This window comes from Protopterus annectens, chromosome 7.part1 (genome assembly GCF_019279795.1).
Source record: "Protopterus annectens isolate FY-2018-M chromosome 7.part1, PAN1.0, whole genome shotgun sequence".
NCBI classification, from domain to species: Eukaryota; Metazoa; Chordata; order Ceratodontiformes; family Protopteridae; genus Protopterus; species Protopterus annectens.
Window position 1 is genome coordinate 401,363,900 of NC_056740.1, and position 24,786 is coordinate 401,388,685.

Genomic DNA, 24,786 nt, shown 5'->3' on the forward strand with positions numbered 1-24,786 from the left:
TAGCAGCAGCTAATCCAGAACTTTCCCAAAGAGTTTAAGACATTATTCTTGAAAGACCTTCAACAAGAAGGAACTATGCTGGAAAATGGAAAAGGTTTGTCATTTGGAGTACTGAAAGAGGAAAAGATGTGTCAAACATAGATATGCCTAACATTCTGGAGTATCTGGCCGAACTTCTTCATTCAGGCCTGTCCTACTCCTCCATCAAGATACATGCATCAGCTATTTCAGCAGAATACAGCTTTGATCCACCGGTTTTTTCACACCCTTTGCTCAGGCAGTTCCTCAGAGGAATCAAGAATGTAAGACCTCCAAGGAAACCACCATTACCAGCTTGGGACTTAAACTTTGTGCTTGAAAAGTTGACACTATCACCCTTTGAACCAGCAGCAACAGCAGACCTACAACACCTGTCATGGAAAACTGCTTTCCTACTGGCAATTACTTCAGCAAGGAGGGTTTCAGAACTACAGGCCTTAATGGCTGTGCAACCCTTCCTAATCTTCCACCAAGATAGAGTGTCCATGAGGACTAATCCTACATTTATGCCTAAGGTGGTATCCAGAGTGTCTTTAAACCAGGCAATCCACCTACCTACCTTCTTTCCCAACCCACAAAACAGAGGGGAAAGAATACTGCATACCTTGGATGTACATAGACAGCTACGCTACTACCTGGACAGAACAAAAGTAGCAGAAAGACTGACCAACTTTTGTAGCCTATGCAACAGGAAGGGAAGGAAAAGCTATTTCCAAACAGACAATCTCCAAATGGATAGGAAATTGCATACGATTCTGTTACTCCTTCCATGGAAAACCAATTCCACAGAACATAAGACCTCATTCTACAAGGGCAACAGCCACTACCACAGCCTTCTTACGAAGAGTGGCAACCAAAGACATTATTGAGGCGGCTACTTGGACCTCCGTGCATACATTTGCCAAGCATTATAATTTGCCTCTATATTCCAGATCCCGAGCAGGGTTTGCCACTGCTGTACTGCAAGGGATCCTAAACACACCATAATCTAGTTTTATCCTCCTCCCCTAGTTGGCTATGGTATTCTACCCAGTTGTTATGACTGCAGATGCATCCATGAAGGACATAGTACAGTTTTGTACCTACCATAAATGTAGATGTCCGAACTGGATAGCATCTGCAGTCAGGATTACCCTCCCTCCTTCCCCTCTGTGGTACTCCTAGGGTGTTTACCCTCCTAATAGCTAGCTGGTGGGGGGGAGTATTTTATGGTGTATTTGTTTGTATATATGTACATACATACTTATTTTTGTGTTTACCTCTATCTTTTTGGAAACATTGGCATCTATCCAAATTTTAGCCTCCAAAAGGGCTACTGGCATCTGGGGCAAGAAACACTGAGGAAAATGGCGTTGGCTGATGCTTTTATACCCGAAGACCAACAGAGATGACGTCGGGTGAAGTGCGACATCAGACTTTGGAATCCGGCCGACTGAAGGGCTGCCTGACGACAGGACAACCCAGTTGTTATGACTGCAGATGCTATCCAGTTCGGACATCTACATTTATGGTAGGTACAAAACTGTACTATCTCAGACCTCTTGACCCAGGTGAGGGGGAGATACTGCACCCAGACTTGCAGACTCAGTCTTTCAGCATGACTTGTACTTCAAACGACTAACAAAAAGAGTCCCTGTTAAAAGGTCTTGGATATTATTACAGAGGACAGAAGGCCTAGCACCAGAAAATCATATGCAGGGCAATGGAAAAGATTCTGCTCCTGGAGCCAGTCCAGAGGGGCCAGTACCTCACATCCTTCCATCCCTCTTATCTTGGATTACCTAGCTGAGTTACTCAAAAGTGGCCTCTCCTTCTCTTCTATTAAAATCCATGCCTCAGCCATTTCAGCCCATTATGATTTAGACCTACCTCTCTTCTCTCATCCTTTGATTAAACAATTCCTTAGAGGGGCTTCTAATATCAGACCTCCCAGAAGGCCTCCCCACGCCAGCATGGGACCTGAATTATGTTTTAGAAAAACTAACCTTACCTACTTTTGAACCTGCTGCTTCAACAGAATTGAAATACCTCTCCTGGAAGACTGCGTTCCTATTAGCTATCACCTCAGCCAGAAGGGTTTCAGAACTTCAGGTACTCATGGCTGTTGAGCTCTTCATCATTTTCCATGCAGACAGGGTCTCCCTGAGGACTAAACCCCTCTGTTATACCCAAGGTGGCATCTGCTGTGACCCTCATCCAGGCCGTATACTTAATCACCCTCTTTCCCAACCCTCAAAACAAGGGGGAAAGAATTCTGCACTCATTAGACGTGCAGAGACCGACAACTCGGATCCTATCTGGACCTTACTAAACCCTTCAGAAAAACAGACCTGCTGCTTGTCGGCTTTGCCCCATGGGCAGAGGGGAAGCCCATTTCCAAGTAAATAATTTCCAAATGGATATCACACTGCATCCATTTCTGCTACAGACTACATGGGAAGCCCCCCCCCCCCCAAGTGTATTCGTACCCATTCCACTAGGGCAGCCTCCACTTCCACAGCCTTCCTCAGGGTAGTCCTCACCAGGGACATCTTGGAAGCTGCCACCTGGGCCTCTGTCCTTACCTTTACAAAACATTACCACCTACCTCTTTTTTTCTAAGTCTAGGGCAGAGTTTGCCTCAGCAATTCTGCAGGGCTTGCTGACCCATGCCTAGGCCTTTAACCTATCCTTCCACCCCTCTCCTCAGCTTTGGGAATCCTCCCACAGGTGATGACTGCAACAGTGAAACATGAAGAACATAGTACAGTTCTGTACACTTATCATAAATGTAGATGTTAGAGTGTATTCACTGTTGCAGTGCTGGATGTCCTTCATGGATGCATCTGCAGTCATAACAACTGGGTTGTCCTGTCGTCAGGCAGCCCTTCGGTCGGCCGGATTCCAAAGTCCGGGTCCGGCTTCGGCTGATGTCGCACTTCACCCGACGTCATCTCTGTTGGTCTTCGGGTATAAAGGCATCAGCCGACGCCATTTTCCCCAGTCTTTCTTGCCGCGTGGCGCCCGAAGCAGAAGCTGTTCGCAAGTGCCGGTCGGTCAGATCCAGAGATTACTACTTCCGAATACTACTTCGAAGACTTCTAAAAGCTAAGTACCCCGTTGGGGACTCTTTCTTGCCTCAGCCGATGTCAGAAAAAGTCAATAACTGTTTAACTTGTGGGAAACAAATACCTCATAAAGATTTCCACTCTTACTGTTTGCCTTGTTTAGGCCCAGACCACGACGTAGCAGCCTGTTCAGCCTGTGCCTCATTCAACCGACGAACGCTTAGGCGTCGGTCGGAGTTTGCTGAACAGTTTTTCGCTCAGATTTTGCGTACATTATGCCGCCGGATCCTCCGACTACCCAGATTGTTAAAAACGCAAAGAAAAGACCGACACTCAGCGGTCCGCGGTTTCGGCCGAAACCATGGTTAAGCAAACATGAGTGTCTCGGTTTCGGCGAAACCGAGAAAACTGATCAAAGCACAGCTGAATCAATGACTACTACTGAGGCTCCTGCTACCTTACTTGAAACGGCCTCAGAAATCTTACCTACAGTGGTTACTAGTGACTTATCAGACACCATCCCTTTGGATGTCTCTACCCCAGCACGTGGTGCTGCTAGGCCTCCTGCAGCCATGTCTATTAAGGCCTTTGCCAGGGCTAAAGCAGCCAAATCTACTAAATCAGTGCCTGTTAAGCCCCCCTCAACTAGGCCCACTTCTAGTTCACAAATGCTTACTCTGGCAGAGGATTTAATATCCTTAATTAGGGGATCTCAATCTCACCCAGACAGGGCCTCTCAGCCCCAGAAAAGAGACCTAGAGCAGAGCCCCGAGCCTGTGTCCTCTGATGATTCTGGAGGACTCTGATATTACAGACCAGCCAGAGGCTCATTTCTCCAATTATGAAGACTCAGATGCTGAAGAATCCATTCCAGCTGCTTCTCCACCAGAAGAATTCTCCTTTGGGGAAACCTTACATGCCATGCGAGAACAATTCCAATGGCAGGAACAGGATTTCTCAGATTCCAGAAAAGACTTAGGACTTTTCTGCACCTACCACAACACAGGCCTTTAGCTATACCTCCTGTCCTCTCTGTTGTGGACGATGCATTTAATGATGTCTGCACTGCACCAGATTCCTTACCTCCAGCCCCTGTCAAACCAGACAGATTTTACAGGGTTCCAGACACTCATCACCACTTATACAAGGCCCCACTTGCAGACCCGAAACCATATCCCAGGGGCCTAAGGCAGCAGCCTCGACCACAGCAAAACCCTATTCCTTCTCAAAGGGAAGCCAGGTCTTTAGACAGATGGGGCAAAAGGTTTACACCTCCGCTACTCTCTCAGCTAGAGCTTTAAATTGTCAGTTTCACATGATACAATACCAAGAGTTTATGCTTGATCAGTTAACTAAAAGCTATCCTCTGATGACTCTATAGATAAGAAATATATATTAGAAATGGTAAATAACATACAACAGGTTAGTAACCATTCCTTAAAATGTGGCTATGATGCACTGGAGGCTTCATTTAGATCAGCCATGACTGGCACAGTGATAAGAAGACATGCATGGCTGAAGGAACAGGTCTTACCGGATCATGTTAAAGCTAAGTTATTAGATGCACCTATGGATAAGGCCAGTTTGTTTGGTACACCTGCCCAGCAGGTAATGAAGAAAATGGAAGAAAAGGCAAAATCTGTACAAACTGTTAAAGATTTCTTGCAGGTTCAACCACCAAGGTTTAGCAGGAACTGGCCTGCCAAAATTGGTCCTTTCCTGACTCCACAAGATCCCAAAGGGGCAGGAATAGACGTCCCAGAGGCAGAAATCAATCCAGAGGGGGTGCCTACAGAGGACGACAGTGGCAAGGTAATAACAGAGGCACAGACACAGCCACTGCCACTACAACAGCACAGTGACTTGATTCTAACTCCGCCTACCAGGGAACAAATAGCAGCACCATTAGGCGGAAAATTAACCTTATTTTTGAAAAACTGGCACTATATCACAAAAGACAAGTGGATTCTGCAAACCATAGACCAAGGATACCGGTTCCACTTCCACACTTTACCAGTCAAAAGAGGAATGCCAAACCTGCCTCCAAATCAAAAAACAGAAGCTCTACAGCAGATAATGCAACTAACAAAGATGAGAGCTGTGGAAAGAGTGCCAATAACAGAACAAGGCAAAGGATTCTACTCCAGACTATTCCTAGTTCCAAGAAAGGAAAAAGCTGGAGACCTATTCTCGACCTGTCCATCTTAAATACATACATCATTGTCCCAAAATTCAAAATGCTGACCCTCCAGCAACTTCTTCCCATGCTGGGCAAGGAGTGCTGGCTGGTAACTCTAGATCTCAAGGAGGCATACCTGCACGTCCCCATACGACCAATTTGCAGAAGATACCTCAGATTTCTTGCAGGATCAGAGCACTATCAATTCTCAGCATTGCCCTTTGGCTTATCTACTGCGCCCAGAGTATTCACAAAATGCCTGGCATCAGTAATCGCCCACTGCAGACTACAGGGAATCCAAATTTATCCATACCTGGACGACTGTCTGCTACAGCGGGACAACAAAAGCAAGCTGACAACAGATTTACAAAGGGTCATTTACTTGCTACAAGCACTGGGATACACAGTCAATTTACAAAAGTCAAGGCTGATACCATCCCAAACAAGGACATTCTTGGGCTGAATTGGACACAGTAAAACAAATGGCATTCCTAACTGCAGAAAAACAAAAAGAACTCCCTCTTTACTTCTTGGCACTAACAAAACAGAACAAGCTAACAGCAAGAAAAGTTCTACAGGCCTTGGGCTTCATGGCATCCTGCATAATCTTGGTTCCACATGCCAGACTACATATGAGAAAACTACAGTGGTACCTAAAGAATTTATGGTCCCAACACAGGCACTGCCTAGAAGCAGAAATTCCTCTAATCCCATGCCTAAAACAGGAGTTCCTATGGTGGGCTCAAGCATGCCAGACAAATCCAGGCCTACCCTTTCACAACTATCAAGCAAGCCAAACCATCACAACAGACGCCTCAGACCTAGGATGGGGGGCTCACATGCTGGACAAATGCGTACAAGGATTGTGGACACAGGACCAGCTCCATTTGCACATCAACCTAAAAGAAATGCTGGCAGTAAAGCTGGCAATCCAAAAATTCAGACCATTCCTCAAAGCAGGACATTTGATGATAAGGACAGACAACACCACAGTCATGTGGTACATCAACAAACAGGGAGGCACTCATTCATACCCCCTATGCAGAATGACTTTGGACCTTTGGAACCTGGCACTCAGCTACAACATCCAGTTACAGGCAATATTCGTACCAGGAAAGGAGAATACTCTAGCAGACATGTTAAGCAGAACCACCTCGGATGCTCACGAATGGATGCTACACCCGGACATCTTCAAGGCCATCTCAAAGAAATGGGGAATGCCACAGATAGATCTATTCGCTTCCCCTCTCAATCACCAGCTCAAAAAATTCTGCACAAGGACATTCCACCCACTTGCATGGAAAGTGGACTCGCTCTCCTTCAGCTGGAAAGGTCTGACAGCATATGCATTCCCACCTCTTCCCTTGATACACAAGGTATTACTAAAAATCAAGGAGGAACGTCCAAGGATAACCCTGATAGCTCCAAACTGGCCAAGACAACACTGGTACCCATTGCTGAGGAACATGTCTCGGGACAAAATGTGCCCAATACCCCTGATGCCTTTGATGTTAACCCAGAACAACTACAGCATCATGCATCCAAACCTAAAAACTTTGCAACTGACTGCATGGAACATCACATAGCAGCAACTAATCCAGAGCTTTCCCAAAGGGTTAAAGACATTATCCTTGAAGCCCGCAGACCTTCAACAAGAAGGAACTATGCAGGAAAATGGAAAAGGTTTGTCATTTGGAGTGCTGAAAGAGGAAAAGATGTGTCCAATATAGACATTGCTAACATTCTGGAGTATTTGGCAGAGCTTCTACATACAGGCCTGTCCTATTCCTCCATCAAGATACATGCATCAGCTATTTCAGCAGAATACAGCTTTGATCCACCTGTCTTTTCACATCCTTTACTCAGGCAGTTCCTCAGAGGGATCAAGAATGTAAAACCTCCTAGGAAACCACCATTGCCAGCTTGGGATTTGAACTTTGTTCTGGAAAAGTTGACACTCGCACCTTTTGAACAAGCAGCAACAGCAGACCTGCAGCATCTATCGTGGAAAACTGCTTTCCTACTGGCAATAACCTCAGCAAGAAGGGTTTCTGAACTTTAGGCCCTAATGGCAGTACAACCCTTCCTAATCTTCCACCAAGATAGAGTGTCCATGAGGACTAATCCTACATTTATGCCTAAGGTGGTATCCAGAGTGTCTTTAAACCAGGCAATCCACCTACCTACCTTCTTCCCAAACCCACAAAACAGAGGGGAAAGAATGCTGCATACCTTGGATGTACATAGACAGCTACGCTACTACATGGACAGAACAAAAAGTAACAGAAAAACTGACCAGCTGTTTGTAGCCTATGCAACAGGAAGGGAAGGAAAAGCGATTTCCAAACAGACAATCTCCAAATGGATAGGAAATTGCATACAATTCTGTTACTCCTTTCATGGAAAACCAATTCCACAGAACATAAGGCCTCATTCTACAAGGGCAACAGCCACTACCACAGCCTTCTTACGAGGAGTGGCAACCAAGGACATTATTGAGGCGGCTACTTGGACCTCCGTGCATACATTTGCCAAGCATTATAATTTACCTCTGTATTCCAGATCCCGAGCAGGGTTTGCCACTGCTGTACTGCAAGGGATCCTAACCACACCATAATCTATTCTTCCTCCTACCCTAGTTGGCTATGGTATTCTACCCAGTTGTTATGACTGCAGATGCATCCATGAAGGACATAGTACAGTTTTGTACCTACCATAAATGTAGATGTCCGAACTGGATAGCATCTGCAGTCAGGATTACCCTCCCTCCTTCCCCTCTGTGGTACTCCTAGGGTATTTACCCTCCTAATAGCTAGCTGGCGGGGGGGAGTCACTTATGGTGTATTTGTTTGTATATATGTACATACATGCTTATTTTTGTGTTTGCCTTCTATCTTTTTGGAAACATTGGCATTTACCCAAAATTTAGCCTTCCAAGAGGGCAACTGGCATCTGGGGCAAGAAACACTGAGGAAAATGGCGTCGGCTGATGCCTTTATACCCGAAGATCAACAGAGATGACGTCGGGTGAAGTGCGACATCAGCCGAAGCCGGACCCGGACTTTGGAATCCGGCCGACCGAAGGGCTGCCTGACGACAGGACAACCCAGTTGTTATGACTGCAGATGCTATCCAGTTCGGACATCTACATTTATGGTAGGTACAAAACTGTACTTTTCCCTCCCTCCATCCCCCTTATATCCTCTTCCCCTAGGGGACATAAGCTTCCCATGGTGACTTTTAGCCACCAGGGCCACTACCTTATTTCCTTGTACTTCTAATGGGTTAGGTCAAGAAAAACTGATGTAATGACGTCGGCTGCCTTGCTTTATAGCACTGACAACCTGACGTCAGACTACAAGGCTTGCACAAATAAATAAATCTTTATTATAAACCTTTATCATTTGTTTTTCCTTGTATTATTGTTCATTGTGTTTTTACACACATGTATTACAGTATGAGGATTTTTATACGTCTTTAATTTGTGTATTTGGAGTGTGGTGCTTTAAATTCTAATTGAAAGCAATTATGACTATTATATATAGTATGTGTAGCACTTGTGCAGTTTTATCTGAAGAAGTCTTGTAGAGAGACGAAAGCGCTCATCTGTGGATTTGTGAATTTGTATAAAAGTTTTTTGCTTTTACTGGTGGCCTGGACATTAGTTTGTTTTTGTCAGACTACAAGGCGACTGCAGCCAACGCAGAAAAACATTGACTCCGGTATTTGGGCCGGCCAAGGGCTACCACAGCAGGGATAACCCACAGTTGATGACTGCAACAGTAAATACACTCGTACATCTACATTTATGGTAAGTGTACACAACTGTACTTTCTGAAGCCGTTAGTTGTACAGCTACATTTATTTTCTAGTTGTACTGTGTTTGATATTGAGTCCTCCTCTAACTGCTATATGTCTGGTATTAAAGTCCAGTCTTCAGAAATACTTCAAAAGAAGACTTTCATCAGAAGGGTAAGTGTAGAAATGAGGTATATAGCTTTAAATGCCACTGATCTAAGTACAATAAGCTGTATGCCGTATGGTACAATCATTTACTGTCAGCAATTCGGATGGCATTCACTGGAACTGGGATAGTTGAAAGGCTATTTTCCAGTTCACAGAAGGCCAAACTGAAAATGGTAGACTCCACAACAGCGAATGCTAGTGTGTATTCGCTGTTGTGAGGTCGGCATTCTGCTTGGAGATTGCAGTACAGTGGGGATCAGGAAACGTACCCATTTCCTCACTGTAATGCGATCTTGAAGTATGTGTGTATATAATTAGAAGGGGGTGTGGGGTGTGCAAGGGGGCTTGCCCCCTACAAATACGTTAGTTGGAAATGGCTGGTAGGCAGGGTACACTGGGTAATGTCAAGTATGTCAGATGATGATGTATTGACATTACCAATTTCGTTAATTTGCATGAATGATGTTTTTATTTTCGTTATTTTTCGCGGAAGTGATCATTCAACGGAATGTGTTTCAGAATTATGATAAACCGGTGCACTTCTGTAGAGTTCACTCTGAATAAAGATGCCACGTAGGTTGGACTGCATCCTCCGTATTTCTGAGAAGGGTGAAAGTGAGATTGTTGACAGGAAAAGCTGATAGTGGGAAGAATGTGGAATTTAAACTAGGCATAGGTGCCATGTGTAGTATTTTATCTGAAGATGCTTTTAAAGTACTGTTGTTCTGTAGCTCCAAAAAAGAAGTTTGTGCACATTAACACATTCTTGGCTACTGGAGGAAACTGTTGAGTCAAAGACTTTTGATGTGTGTAAAAATTTCCCCCCTAACATTTTGGGTTGTTGAACTTAGAAGTTAGGAATGGTAAGCTGCAATTGTAAATGAATTCACAATTTCAAAGCAATTCATACTGGTTGAGTACAGAGTTAGTCACACAGTCAGAGGCATCTGGAATATTAGCTAGAGCTGCAGAAGTGACAACTTTTTGACTCTGCTGATTTATTGTAGTCTTAGGAAGCTTTTAAGAAACTATTACAAAAATATATCTTGATGGTATACCAGTTATTCTTATTCTAAAAAGGTGCTAGCCGTTCTCAGGAGTAAAGTACAGCATGAATTAAAGTAAATAAAAAGGTCTTGCATCATTAAGAAGCAATATGACCCAACAAAATAGGCAAAAAGTATTGCAATGACAAGATTTTGTTTGCTTTGGTATTGAACTTAAAGATATTAATAAAGTGATTTGCTTACAGTTGTAAGTCTCAACAGTGGCAAATTTCAAGTTATTTTCATTAATAAATACATTCTTGGGTTGCTGGTAGGAAATGTTACCCAAAGAAAAATACATATTTGATGCATTTAATACTCCTTTAGGAAGGTACAGATTAATTTGACAACTTCAGTATTTCTCCAGCACCAGAGCTGTTGCTATTGCAGAGGTAATCAAAGGCTTGGATTCAATTGTAAACTTAAGTTGATATATTATTGTAGGTTCCAGTATGAAGAGAGATTGGCGCAACTGCTGGATAAAGTAAAACAGCATAATTTCAAATTAAGAGCAAATGAAAAATAACTGATCTGAAGTAGTTGACTTCATTTATCTGCAACCTGTGGGTATTTGGATCCATATCGGATCCAAGCCGGCAACATTTTCCAATAATCCCTCACATCTCCTACCTTCCCCCAGATCTCGTTTGCCGCTTCATGCGTATGCTTCGTGGTCTCTCTAGCGCCAAGTTGGGTATAGTAAGTGGAAGTTGTTTCTGATATATTTAGTGTGTGTGTGATCGATAATCAACCCTTTCCTCCCCTTCGCTGTTAGTTTTTTTCTGTTAAAAAAAAGTTTAAAAGTTAAAGTTAGTAAGGTAGTGTGTAGGCTTAACCCGACCTTAGTGTGTGTGTGTTTGTGTGATAGTTTTGGTTTAAGTGATGGCTGAACAGCCAAAACCAACTTTTAAAAAATGCACAGTGTGTGGCCACAAGCTTTCACCAGCTGATGGCCACACTGTGTGGTTTGTCTGGTTGTCCCTCATCTCGCCTTACCTTGTAGTGTGTGTGCAGGGTTCAACCCTAGGGCCTTAAAGGAAAGGAAGGCAAAGCTTGTAGTCAAGGGCCTTCTACCAATTTCGGCCTTGGACACCTCGACCTCGGCTTCAGTAGCTGATCAACTCCCCCCCCCCCCCCAGGCTGGGACACAACCTCCCTCTAAGCCTTCTGAAGTGGGGACTAAAAATAAAAGGAGAAGAAAGACAAGGACAAAAGGGGGGATAGGCACTGCAAGCAGTCTCCAGAGCAGGAGCCCTTTCCTAGCCCGCCTACCAAAGTAATCAGAAAGATCTCTCCTCTGCTCCACTCCCAGAGGTTTTCGCCGTTGCCGACTGAGCCCTCAGACCCGAAGCCTTCTTCGAGGTAGTCGCACCAGCCAGCCAGATCCGAGTCAGTCACCTCCTTGCGTTCGACTCTGAGTCTGTCGGAGCTAGACATGGACAGGATGATGTGGAGGTTCATTCGGACCCAAATACAAATGGGAGTCTTGCCCGGCCCCTCTCTGGCCGGAGAAGGGACCTCCATGCCCTTCTTCCTTCCAGTCTCTCCTTCCCCAATCCGACATGCAGTTTTGGGGTTTATGGATCCGAGGATCCTCAGAGCTGGGGGTTCGGCGCCGACGGTTCCTCCAACCTTGACGCCGGCGATTACCTTGAGTTCATCGGATCAGACCTGCTCGGATCCGAACGACTCTCAGGGCAGAGAACGGGGAGTCGGATCCGAGGGAATGGAGGCGTCTTCGGCTCTGACTTTGTTGGATCCGCGCCGTTCCTTCGGAACCCCTGCTACCTTGGCCTCTGCCCCAATCCTCACAGCAGAGCCGGGGAGAGCTTCCTCCTTGATGGTTGCTAAGGAAGTGCGCTCTCCTTTGGCATTCGACGTGGTTGAGAAGGTTCTCTCCCAAGGATTCAGACCCCAGCCCATTACCTTGGACTCCACCCAGGCTCCCCGTGGATTTGGTCACGACTGCCTTCAGCTTGTCCCAGGGATGGCCCGTGCTAGAGGACCCCCCGGTGGATCCCATCGTGGAACCCCACATGACTTACGAGCCCTCTTCAGAGTCCCATGGAAGAGGGTCCTTGAAAGCACTCATGTAAAAGGAGGCACATGGACTCCCCTGAGTCCCTCACAGAAGATACTGACTTAGATGAAGGTGAGGGGTTCCCCCAGGTCACCTCCCAAGGATGTCTCCTTTAGAAACCTCATGGAGATCCTCCGCCAGAGGGGAGGTTGGTCAGCCCCAAAAGCCTCGATGGAGGAGGCAATATTCCTCGAGGCCTTTGGCACAGGCCCATCTACATCCTGGGTGTCCCCTCCTGTGGATCCCTTAGTGGACCTCATTACCACACGGGCATGGAAGGAGCCTGACACCATAGAGCCAATACCTAAATGCCCAGACAGGATCCTCTCTCCTCCCACAGACAGACAGGCCTGGTACAAGGGATCCCCAGTGGATGCTATGGTGGTTGCAGCTGCCACCAAGAGAGAACTGGCACAGTTCAGTCCACCCTCCGGGCAAGGAGTCTAGGGAGGTGGACCGATTTGGGAACCGAGTCTTTTCTTAAGCGACATTTTCTATTTGAGCACTGAATTATTTGGCACACGTCATACGACGTCAGCGAGACCTAGTCACAGAGTTCGCTGTGTCACCCCCAGAGCCTTTGTCGCCAGAGGACAAGCGGCTGTTCTCAGCGAAAATGTCAACTCTAAATTTGTTTCGAACATGTCCATGTGTCTTCTTTCCCATGCCATGGAAGGAACGGCTAGGGCGGCTGGGACCGGCGTAGCTATGAGGTGACACGCTTGGCTCAGACTGTCAGTTCACGGACCACTTCAAGGCGTCATTCACAATTGTTCCCTTTGATGGTTCTTCCCTGTTCGGGAAGATGGTACGTGACACCCTGGTCCAGAGCGAGAAGGACTGGAAAACTCTGCCGTCGGAGTCTGCTTCTCTAGCCCTCAAAGATCCTTTTCTAGGAATCAGAGAGGGCAAAAGAAGATGTGGTTCCAAAAATCTCAGTTTTCCCGGGACTCTCAGAACAACTCGTCCCCTAGAGGCAGAGGGGGACAAGACAGATGCCGCCCCAGAGGCAGAGGGGTGCCGAGGAACTTTGGGTCTAGGGAGACCTTCTCGGACAGACCCACGCAGCAACCCTGAGGGGTTGCCCGACTGTCCTACTCTGGAAACAGTCGGGGGAAGATTGTCATTGTACCTAATGGCTTAGAAGTCCATTATGGTGGACCGTTGAGTGCTTCAAATAATATCCAGAGGCTACTCCATCCCGTTCGTTGCCCCACCCGTCCAACCAAAGCACCTCCCGGATGTTCCACCCGCTCAAAGGGAGGTGGCAACACAAGAAATTTCAAAGCTGCTTCACAATCGGGCCATCGAATCGGCCCCCCAGATGAGTCTGGATTAGGCGTTTAGTCCAGGTTCTATTTAGTGCCAAAAAAGATGGGGACCTCAGGCCCATATTGGACCTGTCAATCCTGAACCTGACCGTAGCCAAGCAGAAATTCCGCATGATCACCTTGCAGTCCATTCTACCTTACATCTGAGAATGTGACTGGATGTGCTCACTAGACCTCCAGGATGCTTACTACCATATCAAAATTTGTAGAAGATCCAGGAGATTCCTTCGCTTCTGGCTGGGAGCCAATCATTTCCAGTTCAGAGCCCTGCCCTTTGGTCTCACCACAGCCTCCAGGGTGTTCACCAAGGTTATGGCAGTTGTGGTGGCTCACCTGAGGCTTCAGGGAATTCAGGTGTTTCCGTACCTAGACGGTTGGCTCCTCACTGCTGCCATCAAGCGTCGTCTTTGCATGGCCAGAGACTCCTTCCTGCATCTTGCAGTCAACCTGGGGATTACCATCAACATCTCCAAGTCCCACTTGAACCCGACACAGACCTTGGAATTTATAGGGGCACGGCTAGACACTCTACAATTAACCTGTCTTTCTCACACTAGACAGGGTCAAGAGCCTGCGGGCCCATGCATCAGTGATCCTCAGCCCCAGGCTGCCAATGGCGAGCGATGTTCTCAGAGCCCTAGGCTCCACGACCGCAGCAATCTCAATCCTTCCTTGAGCGTGCCTTCACATGCGGCTGCTTCAGTGGACCCTGGCAGTACAGTGGTCTTCACTAGATCTCCCCATGGACTGTCTAATAAGAATCAGCAGAGCCTGCAAGATGTCTCTTCTGGTGGCTCCAATCGCAGGAAATCTTGGCAGGTCGACCCTTCATGGCACCCACAGCCCAAGCCACAATGACCATGGACGCCTCCCAGCTCGGGTGGGGGGGGCACTATTTGGGAAGGACGGTCCAAGGCACGTGGTCCCAGACCAAGACCAGATTTCATATCAATGTTCTGGAGATGAGGGCAGTGCTTTTAGCGTTGCAAGCCTTTCACGCTGTTCTTCCGGGGACGATTGCAGTTCAGTCAGACAACATGTCTGTTGTGTGGTACATCAACAAACAAGGGGGAACCAGATCTTACCCTCTCTGTCACGAGGCTATGAGTGTGTGGGAGTTGCGATCTCCACCATTCGGTTTCTAATTGCAATGCACATCCTGGGATGCTCTAACATTTTAGCGGGCAGACTGAGTCGGGCTATTCTAATGCCATACGAGTGGTCTCTGAAGCAATCGATAGCGGAGGAGATCTTTCTTGTGTGGGGTCAGCCTTGCTGCGATCTCTTCGCATCTCCTTCCAATGCAAAGTGCAGTCAGTTCTTCGCTCTGATCCCCTCACCAGGGGACTTCCCCAGAGACGCTCTCGTCCATGCTTGGCCTCCCGGGTTACTGTATGCTTACTCCCCGTTACCTCTCATTCCGAAGTTTCTTCAGAAGGCTTGCCAACTGGGGTGCAAAGTGATCCTCATTGCCCTGTTCTGGCCTCGTCAGGTGTGGTTCCCCTTCCTCTGGCCTCATGTTCTAACTCCTCCTCGGATTCTGGATCCTTGCCGGATCTCATCTCTCGGGCATCTGTCCACCTGACCTGGACAGCCTCAAGCTGACTGCTTGGTTGTTCCCCTGATTGCTAGTACTCCCATTCTGTCATCTTCAGTAAAGACTATTCTGGTGGCATCCCACAAAGCTTCCACTAGGAAGGTTTATCGCAACAAATGGAAATGCTTCTCTATTTGGGCTTCTCAGAGGAACCTAGATCCCTTTACAGCCCCGGTTCCTGCAGTGTTGGAGTTTTTGTCCAGTATTTTCCAGCAAGGGGCTAGTTCCTCCACGGTTAAAGTGCAACTGGCGGCCATCTCTAATTTTCATATCGGCGAAAATATGAATGCTCTGTCCTCTTTGAGACTGTGTAAAGCATTTCTGAAAGCCACCTTTCTTTTACACCCTCCGATTTAGGATTCAGTCCCTCCTTGGGGACCTTACCCTAGTTCTGCAGGCGCTAGTTGCTCCCCCCTTCGAACCAGCAGCGTCAGTAGATTTGAAATTCTTATCCTGGAAGACAGCTTTCCTACTGGCCATTACTTCGGCCAGGAGAGTTTCTGAGATCCAAGCTTTGTCTGCCGTGCCCCCTTACTTGATCTTTCATAAAGACAGGGTTTCGCTCCGCACGAAACCTTCCTTCTTGCCGAAAATTGCCTCTGAATCAAATATTAGTCAGATGATTAATCTGCCTGTTTTCTTTCCAAATTTTCAGAATAAGGGTGAGTATAAACTGCATTTGCTAGATGTTCATAGGCAGCCTTGTTTCTATTTACATATGACTAAACCCTTTCGTAAGTCTGACCAGTTATTCGTGTCCTTTTCTAGACCCTTTTGGGCAAAGCCATATCCAAGGTCTCCTTAGCTAGATGGATTACACAATGTATACTGCAAGTCTATAAGGGCAACGGTCTGACCTCGCCTGGACCTGTTAAAACTCATTCTACCACATCTATGGCAACTTCTGCTGCTTTTTGGTCTAGGGTTTCACTGGATGATGTCTGTGCAGCAGCGACCTGAGCAGGGTCACATACATTTATTTCTCATTATAAGCTGTATTTGATCTCTAGAGGGGAGAGCATCCTTTGACTCTGCGTTGCTCAGGAATATCCTTCCATGAGAGCCTCCCAAGAGTTTTTGGTAGCTGGGGACTCTGTCCCCCACAGGTTGCAGATAAATGAAGTTAACTACTTCAGATAAAGAAGTTATGTACTCACCATAACGTTCCATCTGAGTAGTTATACTTTATTTTCTGCAACCATCCCACCCTCCTTCCCCTGAACCTGTTCTAGGTTAGTTCTGTTATTGAGTTGCTGCTAGTTTGCATAGTTGCAAACTCGATCTGAGGGAAGGTAGGAGATGTGAGGAATTATGGGTAAGGGGAGAAGCTTGGAGTAGATGCTTGGAAAGTGTTGCCGGCTCGGATCCGAATACCCACAGGTTGCAGTAAATGAAGTATAACTACTCAGATGGAACATTATGGTGAGTACCTAACTTTGTTTTATATAATATATAGGTCATAATCCAGCTTCAAAGGAAGCCTGATACAATGCGTGTGGTTGCTCAGGTGCCAGAGCAGAAAGGAAGAATGCAGCGAGTTTATACCCAGTATGTTTGGGATCACTGAATCTAAGAAAGCTATTACAGAAAGATGTTGCATGGGAATGAAGCTGCAAACAAGGGGTTTGAAATGCTTAGGAAACTTTGTTAAAATACCCAGTTTAAAATTCTGTAATGTCAGTAATCCAGTTGTGTTTTAAGTAGATGTCAGTGAACCTATAAGAGAATAGGCCATTTGCCTGTGGGTCTATGACATTTACAAATGTACAGAAGAGGTGCATTCAGACAGAAAGGAACTGTTAGTAGTAAGTGTGAGGATGTGAGAAAGAAGTTCAAGTGGATAAAGACCACAAAACTTTGCCAGACATTCTAGTCTTTGTATAAGGCAGCTTTCACATTTCAGAGGATGTTTAGTCTGCAGAAGTGTGATCGGTCAGTGAGATACAGACCAGGTAGAGAGGTGCATACAGCATATTTGTTGAGGAAAGCATATTTAGTAAGACTCAAATAATTGTCTAAATCCTTATCTAAGGGAGATAACTGTGGACATTAGTCCTTCAGCTGTTAACTTCTAGAGCTGTAGCAGACATCTCCTGCCACACTGTTACTATGTAAGGCTTAACGGTGGAGCAGCTTGCACCATTTTTCACAAAAAAAATCCTTGGTTTGTATGCCTCTCATTGTTTTCATTAATAACTTTGTTTTTTTATATTTTGAAAATTTGAGTTGGAAGTTCTAAAACTTCCAATCTGCGCAATTTCCCAGAAAAAGCAAACTAACAAGTATGCAGAAAGCAAAATGCAGCTAAGGTTTTCATTCAGTTTGCCTCTCTTGTTTAGTAGAGAAGCACTGATTATTTCCTTGTGGAACAGTGTGTGACAGAAAACTTAAGGGTCTATCCTGTAGCAACAGAAGTTTGAAACGTTGGCACAGTAGTAACCTTCAAATTATGAAACCTAGTAAATGGGCTGATTCTAAGAGTTGGCCATTAGACTGTTATAGCAGAAAGCATGAGAACTTGGTGATCTGCAGCAATCCTGCTTAGATTTGTAGGTGTCAGATCTGTTAAGGATTAATATAGGTCCTGTCTGGCCCCAAAATTTAAAGGTTGGCAAAGAAGTGAGATTGTCAGAGAGATGAAGAAAGTAGACCGGAGTATAAGGAGATGAGGTGCATGGTAAAGAGAGGTGGCTAAGGATAAGGCGTATAGAGAGTTGTATAATAGGTTGGACCCTAAGGAAGGAGAAAAGGACCTGTACCGATTGGCTAGACAGAGGGAACGAGCTAGGTAAGATGTGCAGCAGGTAAGGGTGATAAAGGATAATGAAGGAAACGTACTCACTAGCGAGGAGAAGGTGTTGAACAGATGGAAAGAGTACTTTGAGGGGCTGATGAATGAAGAGAATGAGAGAGAGATAGAGAGAAGGTTGGATGTTGTAGGGATAGTGAATCAGGAAGTGCAACGGATTAGCAAGGTTGAAGTAAGGATAGCTATGAAGAGGATGAAGAATGGAAAGGCTGTTGGTCCAGATGACATACCTGTGGAAGCTTGGAGGTGTTTAGGAGAAATGGCAGTGGAATTTTTAACCAGATTGTTTAATGAAATCTTGGAAAGTGAGAGGATGCCTGAGGAGTGGAGAAAGTGTTTTGGTACCAGTTTTTAAGAATAAGGGTGATGTGCTGAGCTGTAGTAACTACAGAGGGATAAAACTGATCAGTCACAGCATGAAATTATGGGAAAGAGTAGTGGAAGCTAGGTTAAGGGAAGTGATTAGTGATCAGCAGTATGGTTTCATGCCAGGAAAGAGCACTACAGATGTGATGTTTGCTCTGAGAGTGTTGATGAAGTACAGAGGTCAGAAGGAGTTGCATTGCGTCTTTGTGGACTAAGAGAAAGCGTATGACAGGGTGCCTAGAGAGGAGTTGTGGTATTGTATGAGGAAGTCTGGAGTGGCAGAGAAGTATGTAAGAGTGGTACAGGATATGTACAAGGGTAGTGTGACAGCGGTGAGATCTGCAGTGGGAGTGGCAGATGTGTTTAAGGTGGAAGTTGGATTACATCAAGGATCATCTCTGAGTCCTTTCTTATTTGCAGTGGTGATGGACAGGTTGACAGACAAGATCAGACAGAGTCCCCGTGGACTATGATGTTTGCAGATGACATTGTGATATGTAGTGAGAGTAGGGAACAGGTTGCGGAGACCCTGGAGAGGTGGAGATATGCTTTATAGAGGAATGAAGGTCAGCTGGACTAAGAATATATGTGCGTGAATGAGACTGAGGATAGAGGAATGGTGAGGATGCAGGGAGTAGAGTTTGCGAAGGTGAATGAGTTTAAATACTTGGGATCAACAGTTCAGAGTAATGGCGAGTATGGAAGAGAGGTGAAGAAGAGAATACAGACAGGATGGAGTGGGTGGAGAAGAGTGTCAGGAGTGATTTGTGGCAGACGAGTACCAGTAAGAGTGAAAGGGAAGGTCTACAAGAGGGTAGTGAGACCAGTTATGTTATATGGGTTGGAGACAGTGGCATTGACAAAAAGGCAGGAGTCAGAGCTGGATGTGACAGAGTTGGGTATGACGAGAGTAGACAGGATTAGGAATAAGTATATTAGAGGGTCAGCCCAGGTTGGACAGTTTGGCGACAAAGCAAGAGAGGCAAGATTGCGTTGGTTTGGACATGTGCTGAGGAGGGATGCTGGGTATATTGGGAAAAGGATGAAGCTGCCAGGTAAGAGGAAAAGAAGAAGGCCTAAGATAAGGTTTATGGATGTGGTGAGAGACGACATGCAGGTGGTTGGTGTGACAGAGCAAGATGCAGAGGACAGGAAGAAATGGAAACAGGTGATCCGCTGTGGTGACCCCTAACCAGGAAAAACCAAAAAAAGAAGAAAAAGAAGTATCCTGGGATTGCAACATCCACTGCTGCATAGGTCTTCAAGAAGTTTCTGAGAGGTCTAAGCTGGATGCCAGTGTGGTTCCTAAGTACCTGCAAGGGATATCCACTCTTCCTGAAAACTGTGAGGCTTTGCATATTTCTACTATTCTGGCCATAGTTTGGATAATATGAAGTAGAGAGAGCAAGCATGGAAGGACAGGACCAAAAACAAATCTGCAAACCTACAAGCAGTTAAGAAACCAAACCAAGCACTAAATTTTAAAGATGAAAGAAAGAAAGAAGAAAAAAAAGAAAACCACTACTGCACACTTCAAAATGAACACTTAGTAAGCGTACACTTTTTGCTGGATTCTATAAATAATGTGCTAAAACCAGACCATGCTACCCACCCAACCCAAATGCACAGAACTAGTACTGCCAATCGTTCCACTACCTATTTTGTAAAAAAAAGTCTTATCCCTAACCAGTAATCCTTATGCTCAGACCATTGGAGTTCCACCCCCCAAAAAATAACGCTTTCCTAGACTTCTCTCTTCAACCTATCCCCACTACAACTGTCAAAAAAAAATCTCCAAAAGCTGAAATCCATCACTGTTGCCCCAAATAACCTGCCAATTGAATATTTTGAAATAGCACCAGAAGTCGTTGTCTAGCTTATCTGAATGCTGGTTAATAGATGTGTAGGTGAAAACACTGCCCCTACTATATGGAAAAATTCCTTTATTTTACCCATATATAAAGTATGCAACTCCACAGACATCACCAGTTTTGGCCACATTATCCCCCTTATTTAATATACTTGAGAAGTGCATGCAAACACAACTTCTCAACTACTAAGTATCAGCTCCTCTCTCCCACTCAACATGGCATTCATCCCCATCATAGTGCAACTACTGATCCAACGTCTGTTTTCAACTGATTCAGTGTTTGGATTGTCTGATCCTACTTCAGTGCTAGTACCAGAGTACTGGGTCAGGGGGATCTGTCTACTCCCCTATCCAGAATTCCTTCCTCCTAACTAATTTACCCCAGTATCTCTTGCCATCTGTTTGACCAGACATGTCCTCAGAGAGCTCTGAGCATTCACGATAAATGAAAGCATAACTTTTGATGTTATGTTGTCCAATCCCACCTTAATTCTTGCTGGTTGGGTTCAGAATCGAGCATAAGTTCTGACTCTGCTTAATACAAATGTTTGAGAGCTTTTACTGGCTCGAGGATAACCCCCTATCCCTTGATGAACCGGGTAAGATACTCCGATCTTGTTTGCCACTCAAGCGACCAGGATGTCTTCTGAATGGCTCGTTGGCTAAGTAGTACTTAATATACTTTTTTCAACAGTTTTCATGTAAAACCTTTTGCTGTAGTGTGCGATAGTTAGAAACCCATGTTTGTAGTCTCTAGCATGTGATTTCACCTCTCATTCTTGTGCAAGACCCATTTAAGTTAGAGGGGCTCTCGGCAGCCCGTTTAACTTAGAGGGCCGCTCCCCTTCCCCGTGTTTTAGTCTTTGTTTTCTTATCTGGAGAATCCGTTTAAGTTGGAGGATTCTCTTCTGAATACGTATCTCAATTTTCTCAGAGGATTGTTGGTGACTTGTCTTTACATTAGCTATAGTGATGTTCTTCGTGTTTCACTTTTGCAGTCATTACATTTGGGTTATCTGCTTGCAGATAGCCCTCATTCGGCCTGATTATCAAAGTCTTGGATTCTGCATCGGTTGCTGTCTCATCTTCCATGACGTCAGACAGTCAGGGTAATAAAGCATGCAGCCGACACCATTACATCAGTCTTTCTTGCCGTGCGGTGCCCAAAGCAGAAGCAGTTCGCAAGTGCCGGTCGGCCGACTCCTGAAATTTTCATTTTCGAGTTTCAGATCCAAAGTCTTCAACTAAGCCAAGTACCCCATTGGGATCCTTTTTCTTGCTCTTAACCGATGTCAGTAAAGGTATTTCTTGTGGGAAGCAAATACCTCATAAAGATTTTCATTCGTACTGCATTCCTTGCTTAGGCCCAGACCACAACGTACCTCGCTTTCGGTTTTGTGCCTTATTCAAACCTAGAACTATTCGTCTGTTCATTTTCGCATCTAAATATTTTGGTACTCTGTTCAATTATCCAGAAATGGCTTCAGTAAGCCACTCTACTACCGACATTCCGAGAAAAAGCAAAGATAAAGATAGAGACAGACCGCATAGGTCCAAAGCTGCCGTCGACGCTTCTCCTTAGCTAGTCGCCAGTTTGCCGGTACACAGTGAGGCACTTTCGCAGCCCTTGATACCTGCTACTTCAGATTTGCACGCCTATTCGGAGTCCGATATGCCGCAAGATGCTTCTTTGACTGTGGAACCTGCGGATGTTTCTACCTTGGATGAGTTTGGAGCCGCTGTGCAGGCACCGGCTTCTGAGGGTGTATTCAGGCCTACTGACTTGCATACTAAACCGACAACATCTTCTTCTTTAAGGCCTAAAACTCGATCCATGCCTAGAAAACAAGATGCCCAGACCACATGGTCAGGCCCCTATGCCTAAAAAACAAATAAGAATGGCTGAAGACCTTATTACTCTAATCAGAGGAAGCCACCCTTCTCCCACTAAGAGACCTAGAACTGATTTTCCTTCTGACTCTTCTGATCAGGATTCTGAAATTTCTGTTTTCTCTGATGACCAGGATTTGCTCTTATGTACCTATGAGGATTCTGATGTAGAGGACTCCATTCCCTCTGCTTCCCCTCCAGAGGATTTCTCTTTTGGTGAAACTTTGCATGCTCTTAGAGAACATTTCCACGGGGAAAGCCAGGATAACTCTGACTCCAAAAAGAGGTTTAGGGAATTCCTACTCCTACCTCAGCACAGGCCTTTAGCTATCCCTCCTGTACTGGACATTGTAGATGTTACCCTCTTGGAATCTAGCCTGGCCCCTGACACTTTACCTCCGGCTCTTAGAAAACCTGACGGGTATTAGAGTACCTAATTCTCACAACTTTCTCTTTAAGAATCCAACTGCGGATCCTGAGACCATTTCACAGGGACCCAAAGGTATTTAGGCTACTACTGCCAAAAACCCTACCCCCTCTGATAGAGATTCCAGGGCCCTGGACAGATGGGGGTAAAAAGGTATACACTTATGCAACTTTGGCCATTAGGACCTTAAACTGCCAGTTTCATATGTTAAAGTATCAGCAGCATATTATTGGATTGCTTAAACAGAAAATGATTTTGATTCCTGACTGTGATGAAAATAAAGAATTACAGGATTTAATGCATTCTGCTGAACAAGTTGGAAAACATACTTTGCAGTGTGGTTTTGATTCATTAGAGGCATCTTGCAGGGCTGCTGTCACTGGGTCTGTACTTAGAAGGCATGCTTGGCTTAAGGAGCAGTCTTTGCCAGATCATGTTAAAGATAAATTACTAGATGCTCCCTTAAACCAAGATGGTCTGTTTGGCAACAAAGCAGAAGTAGTACTTAAAAAGGAGGAGGAAAAAAGCTAATTCTATGCAAACTGCAAAAGATTTCCTGCAAGAACAGCCTCCCAGATTTAGTAGGCACTGGCTTAAGAATTGGTCCTTTCCTGCCTTCTCAGTCCAAACCCAGAACCAGCAGACCACCCAGGCTTCAGTCTCAAGGTACTCACAGCCCTAAGCAGTGGGGGGGCTGCCACTTCCAAAGCTGGGAGTTGTAAGACACGCCCCTATGGTAAACTGTCTCAGTGACTTAACTTTAAACCTTCCAAGCCCTGCTCAACTGGCTGTTCCTTTAGGGGGAAAGATTGCCCTGCACGCAAAAAACTGGGAATTCATTACCCAAGACAAATGGGTTTTAAATAGTTTCCCAAGGATACAGATTCCATTTCCACTCCTTACCAATGCCAAACGGTTGGCCAGACCTACCCCCAAATCAGTGGGCAGAGGCTCAAAAGCAAGATGTTCTTCGTGTTTCACTGTTGCAGTCATTACATTTGGGGTAATCTGCTGGCAGGTTGCCCTCAGTCGGCCTGAATATCAAAGTCTTGGGTCCTGCGTCGGTTGCTGTCTCCTCTTCCATGACGTCAGGTCGTCGGGGGTATAAAACATGCAGCCGACGCCATTTTATTCAGTCTTTCTTGCCGCGCGGTGCCCGAAGCAGAAGCAGTTGGCAAGTGCCGGTCAGCCGACTCCTGAAATTTTCACATTCAAGTTTCAGAACCAAAGTCTTCAATTAAAGCTAAGTACCCCGTTGGGGAAACTTTTTCTTGCTCCTTTCCGATGTCAGTAAAAGTTAATAATTGCATTACTTGTGGGAAGCAAATACCTCATAAGGATTTCCATTTGTACTGTATTCCTTGCCTAGGCCCAGATCATAACGTGCCTTGCTGTCGGTTTTGTGCTAGATTTAACCAATGCACTATTAAGCGTCTGTATATCTTTGCTTCAAAATATTTTGGAAACAGATTTAACTACCCTGAAATGTCGTCTGATAGCAGTCCGACTACTGGAGTTCACAAAAAAACACACAGAAAAGGACAGAGACAGACCGTCGAGGTCCAAAACGACGACGAAGCTTCTCCTAAGCCAGTCGGTTCGCCGGTACTCAGTGAGGCGCTTTTGCAGCCTCTGATACCCGCTACTTTCAAGTCGCAGGCCTCTACCGAGACCCATGTGGAGTCCGGCATGCCGCGAGATTCTCAGAGTATTGTACCCACGGATGTCTCTCCCTCGGATGGGTCCGGAGCCGCTGAGCAGGCACCGGCTTCTGAGGGTGTTTTCAGGCCTCAGCATTTCTATATAAAACGGACACCAGCTTCAAAAACAAAAGACAAAAGCAACTTCTAAGGCTAAAAAAACGATGCATGAGCCACATGCTCAGGCCTCTATGCCCAAAAAACAGATGATCAAAATGGCTGAAGACTTAATTACCTTGATCAGGGGTACCCACCCCCCCTTGATAAGAGGCCTAGACAAGACACTGATTATGAATCTTCAGATCAGGTTTCTATTTCTTCTGATTCCTCTTCTGATGAGGAATTTTTCTATACCACCCTATGAGGATTCAGATGCAGAGGAATCCATCCCATCTGCATCTCCTCCTGAAGATTATTCTTTTGGAGAAACCTTGCATAC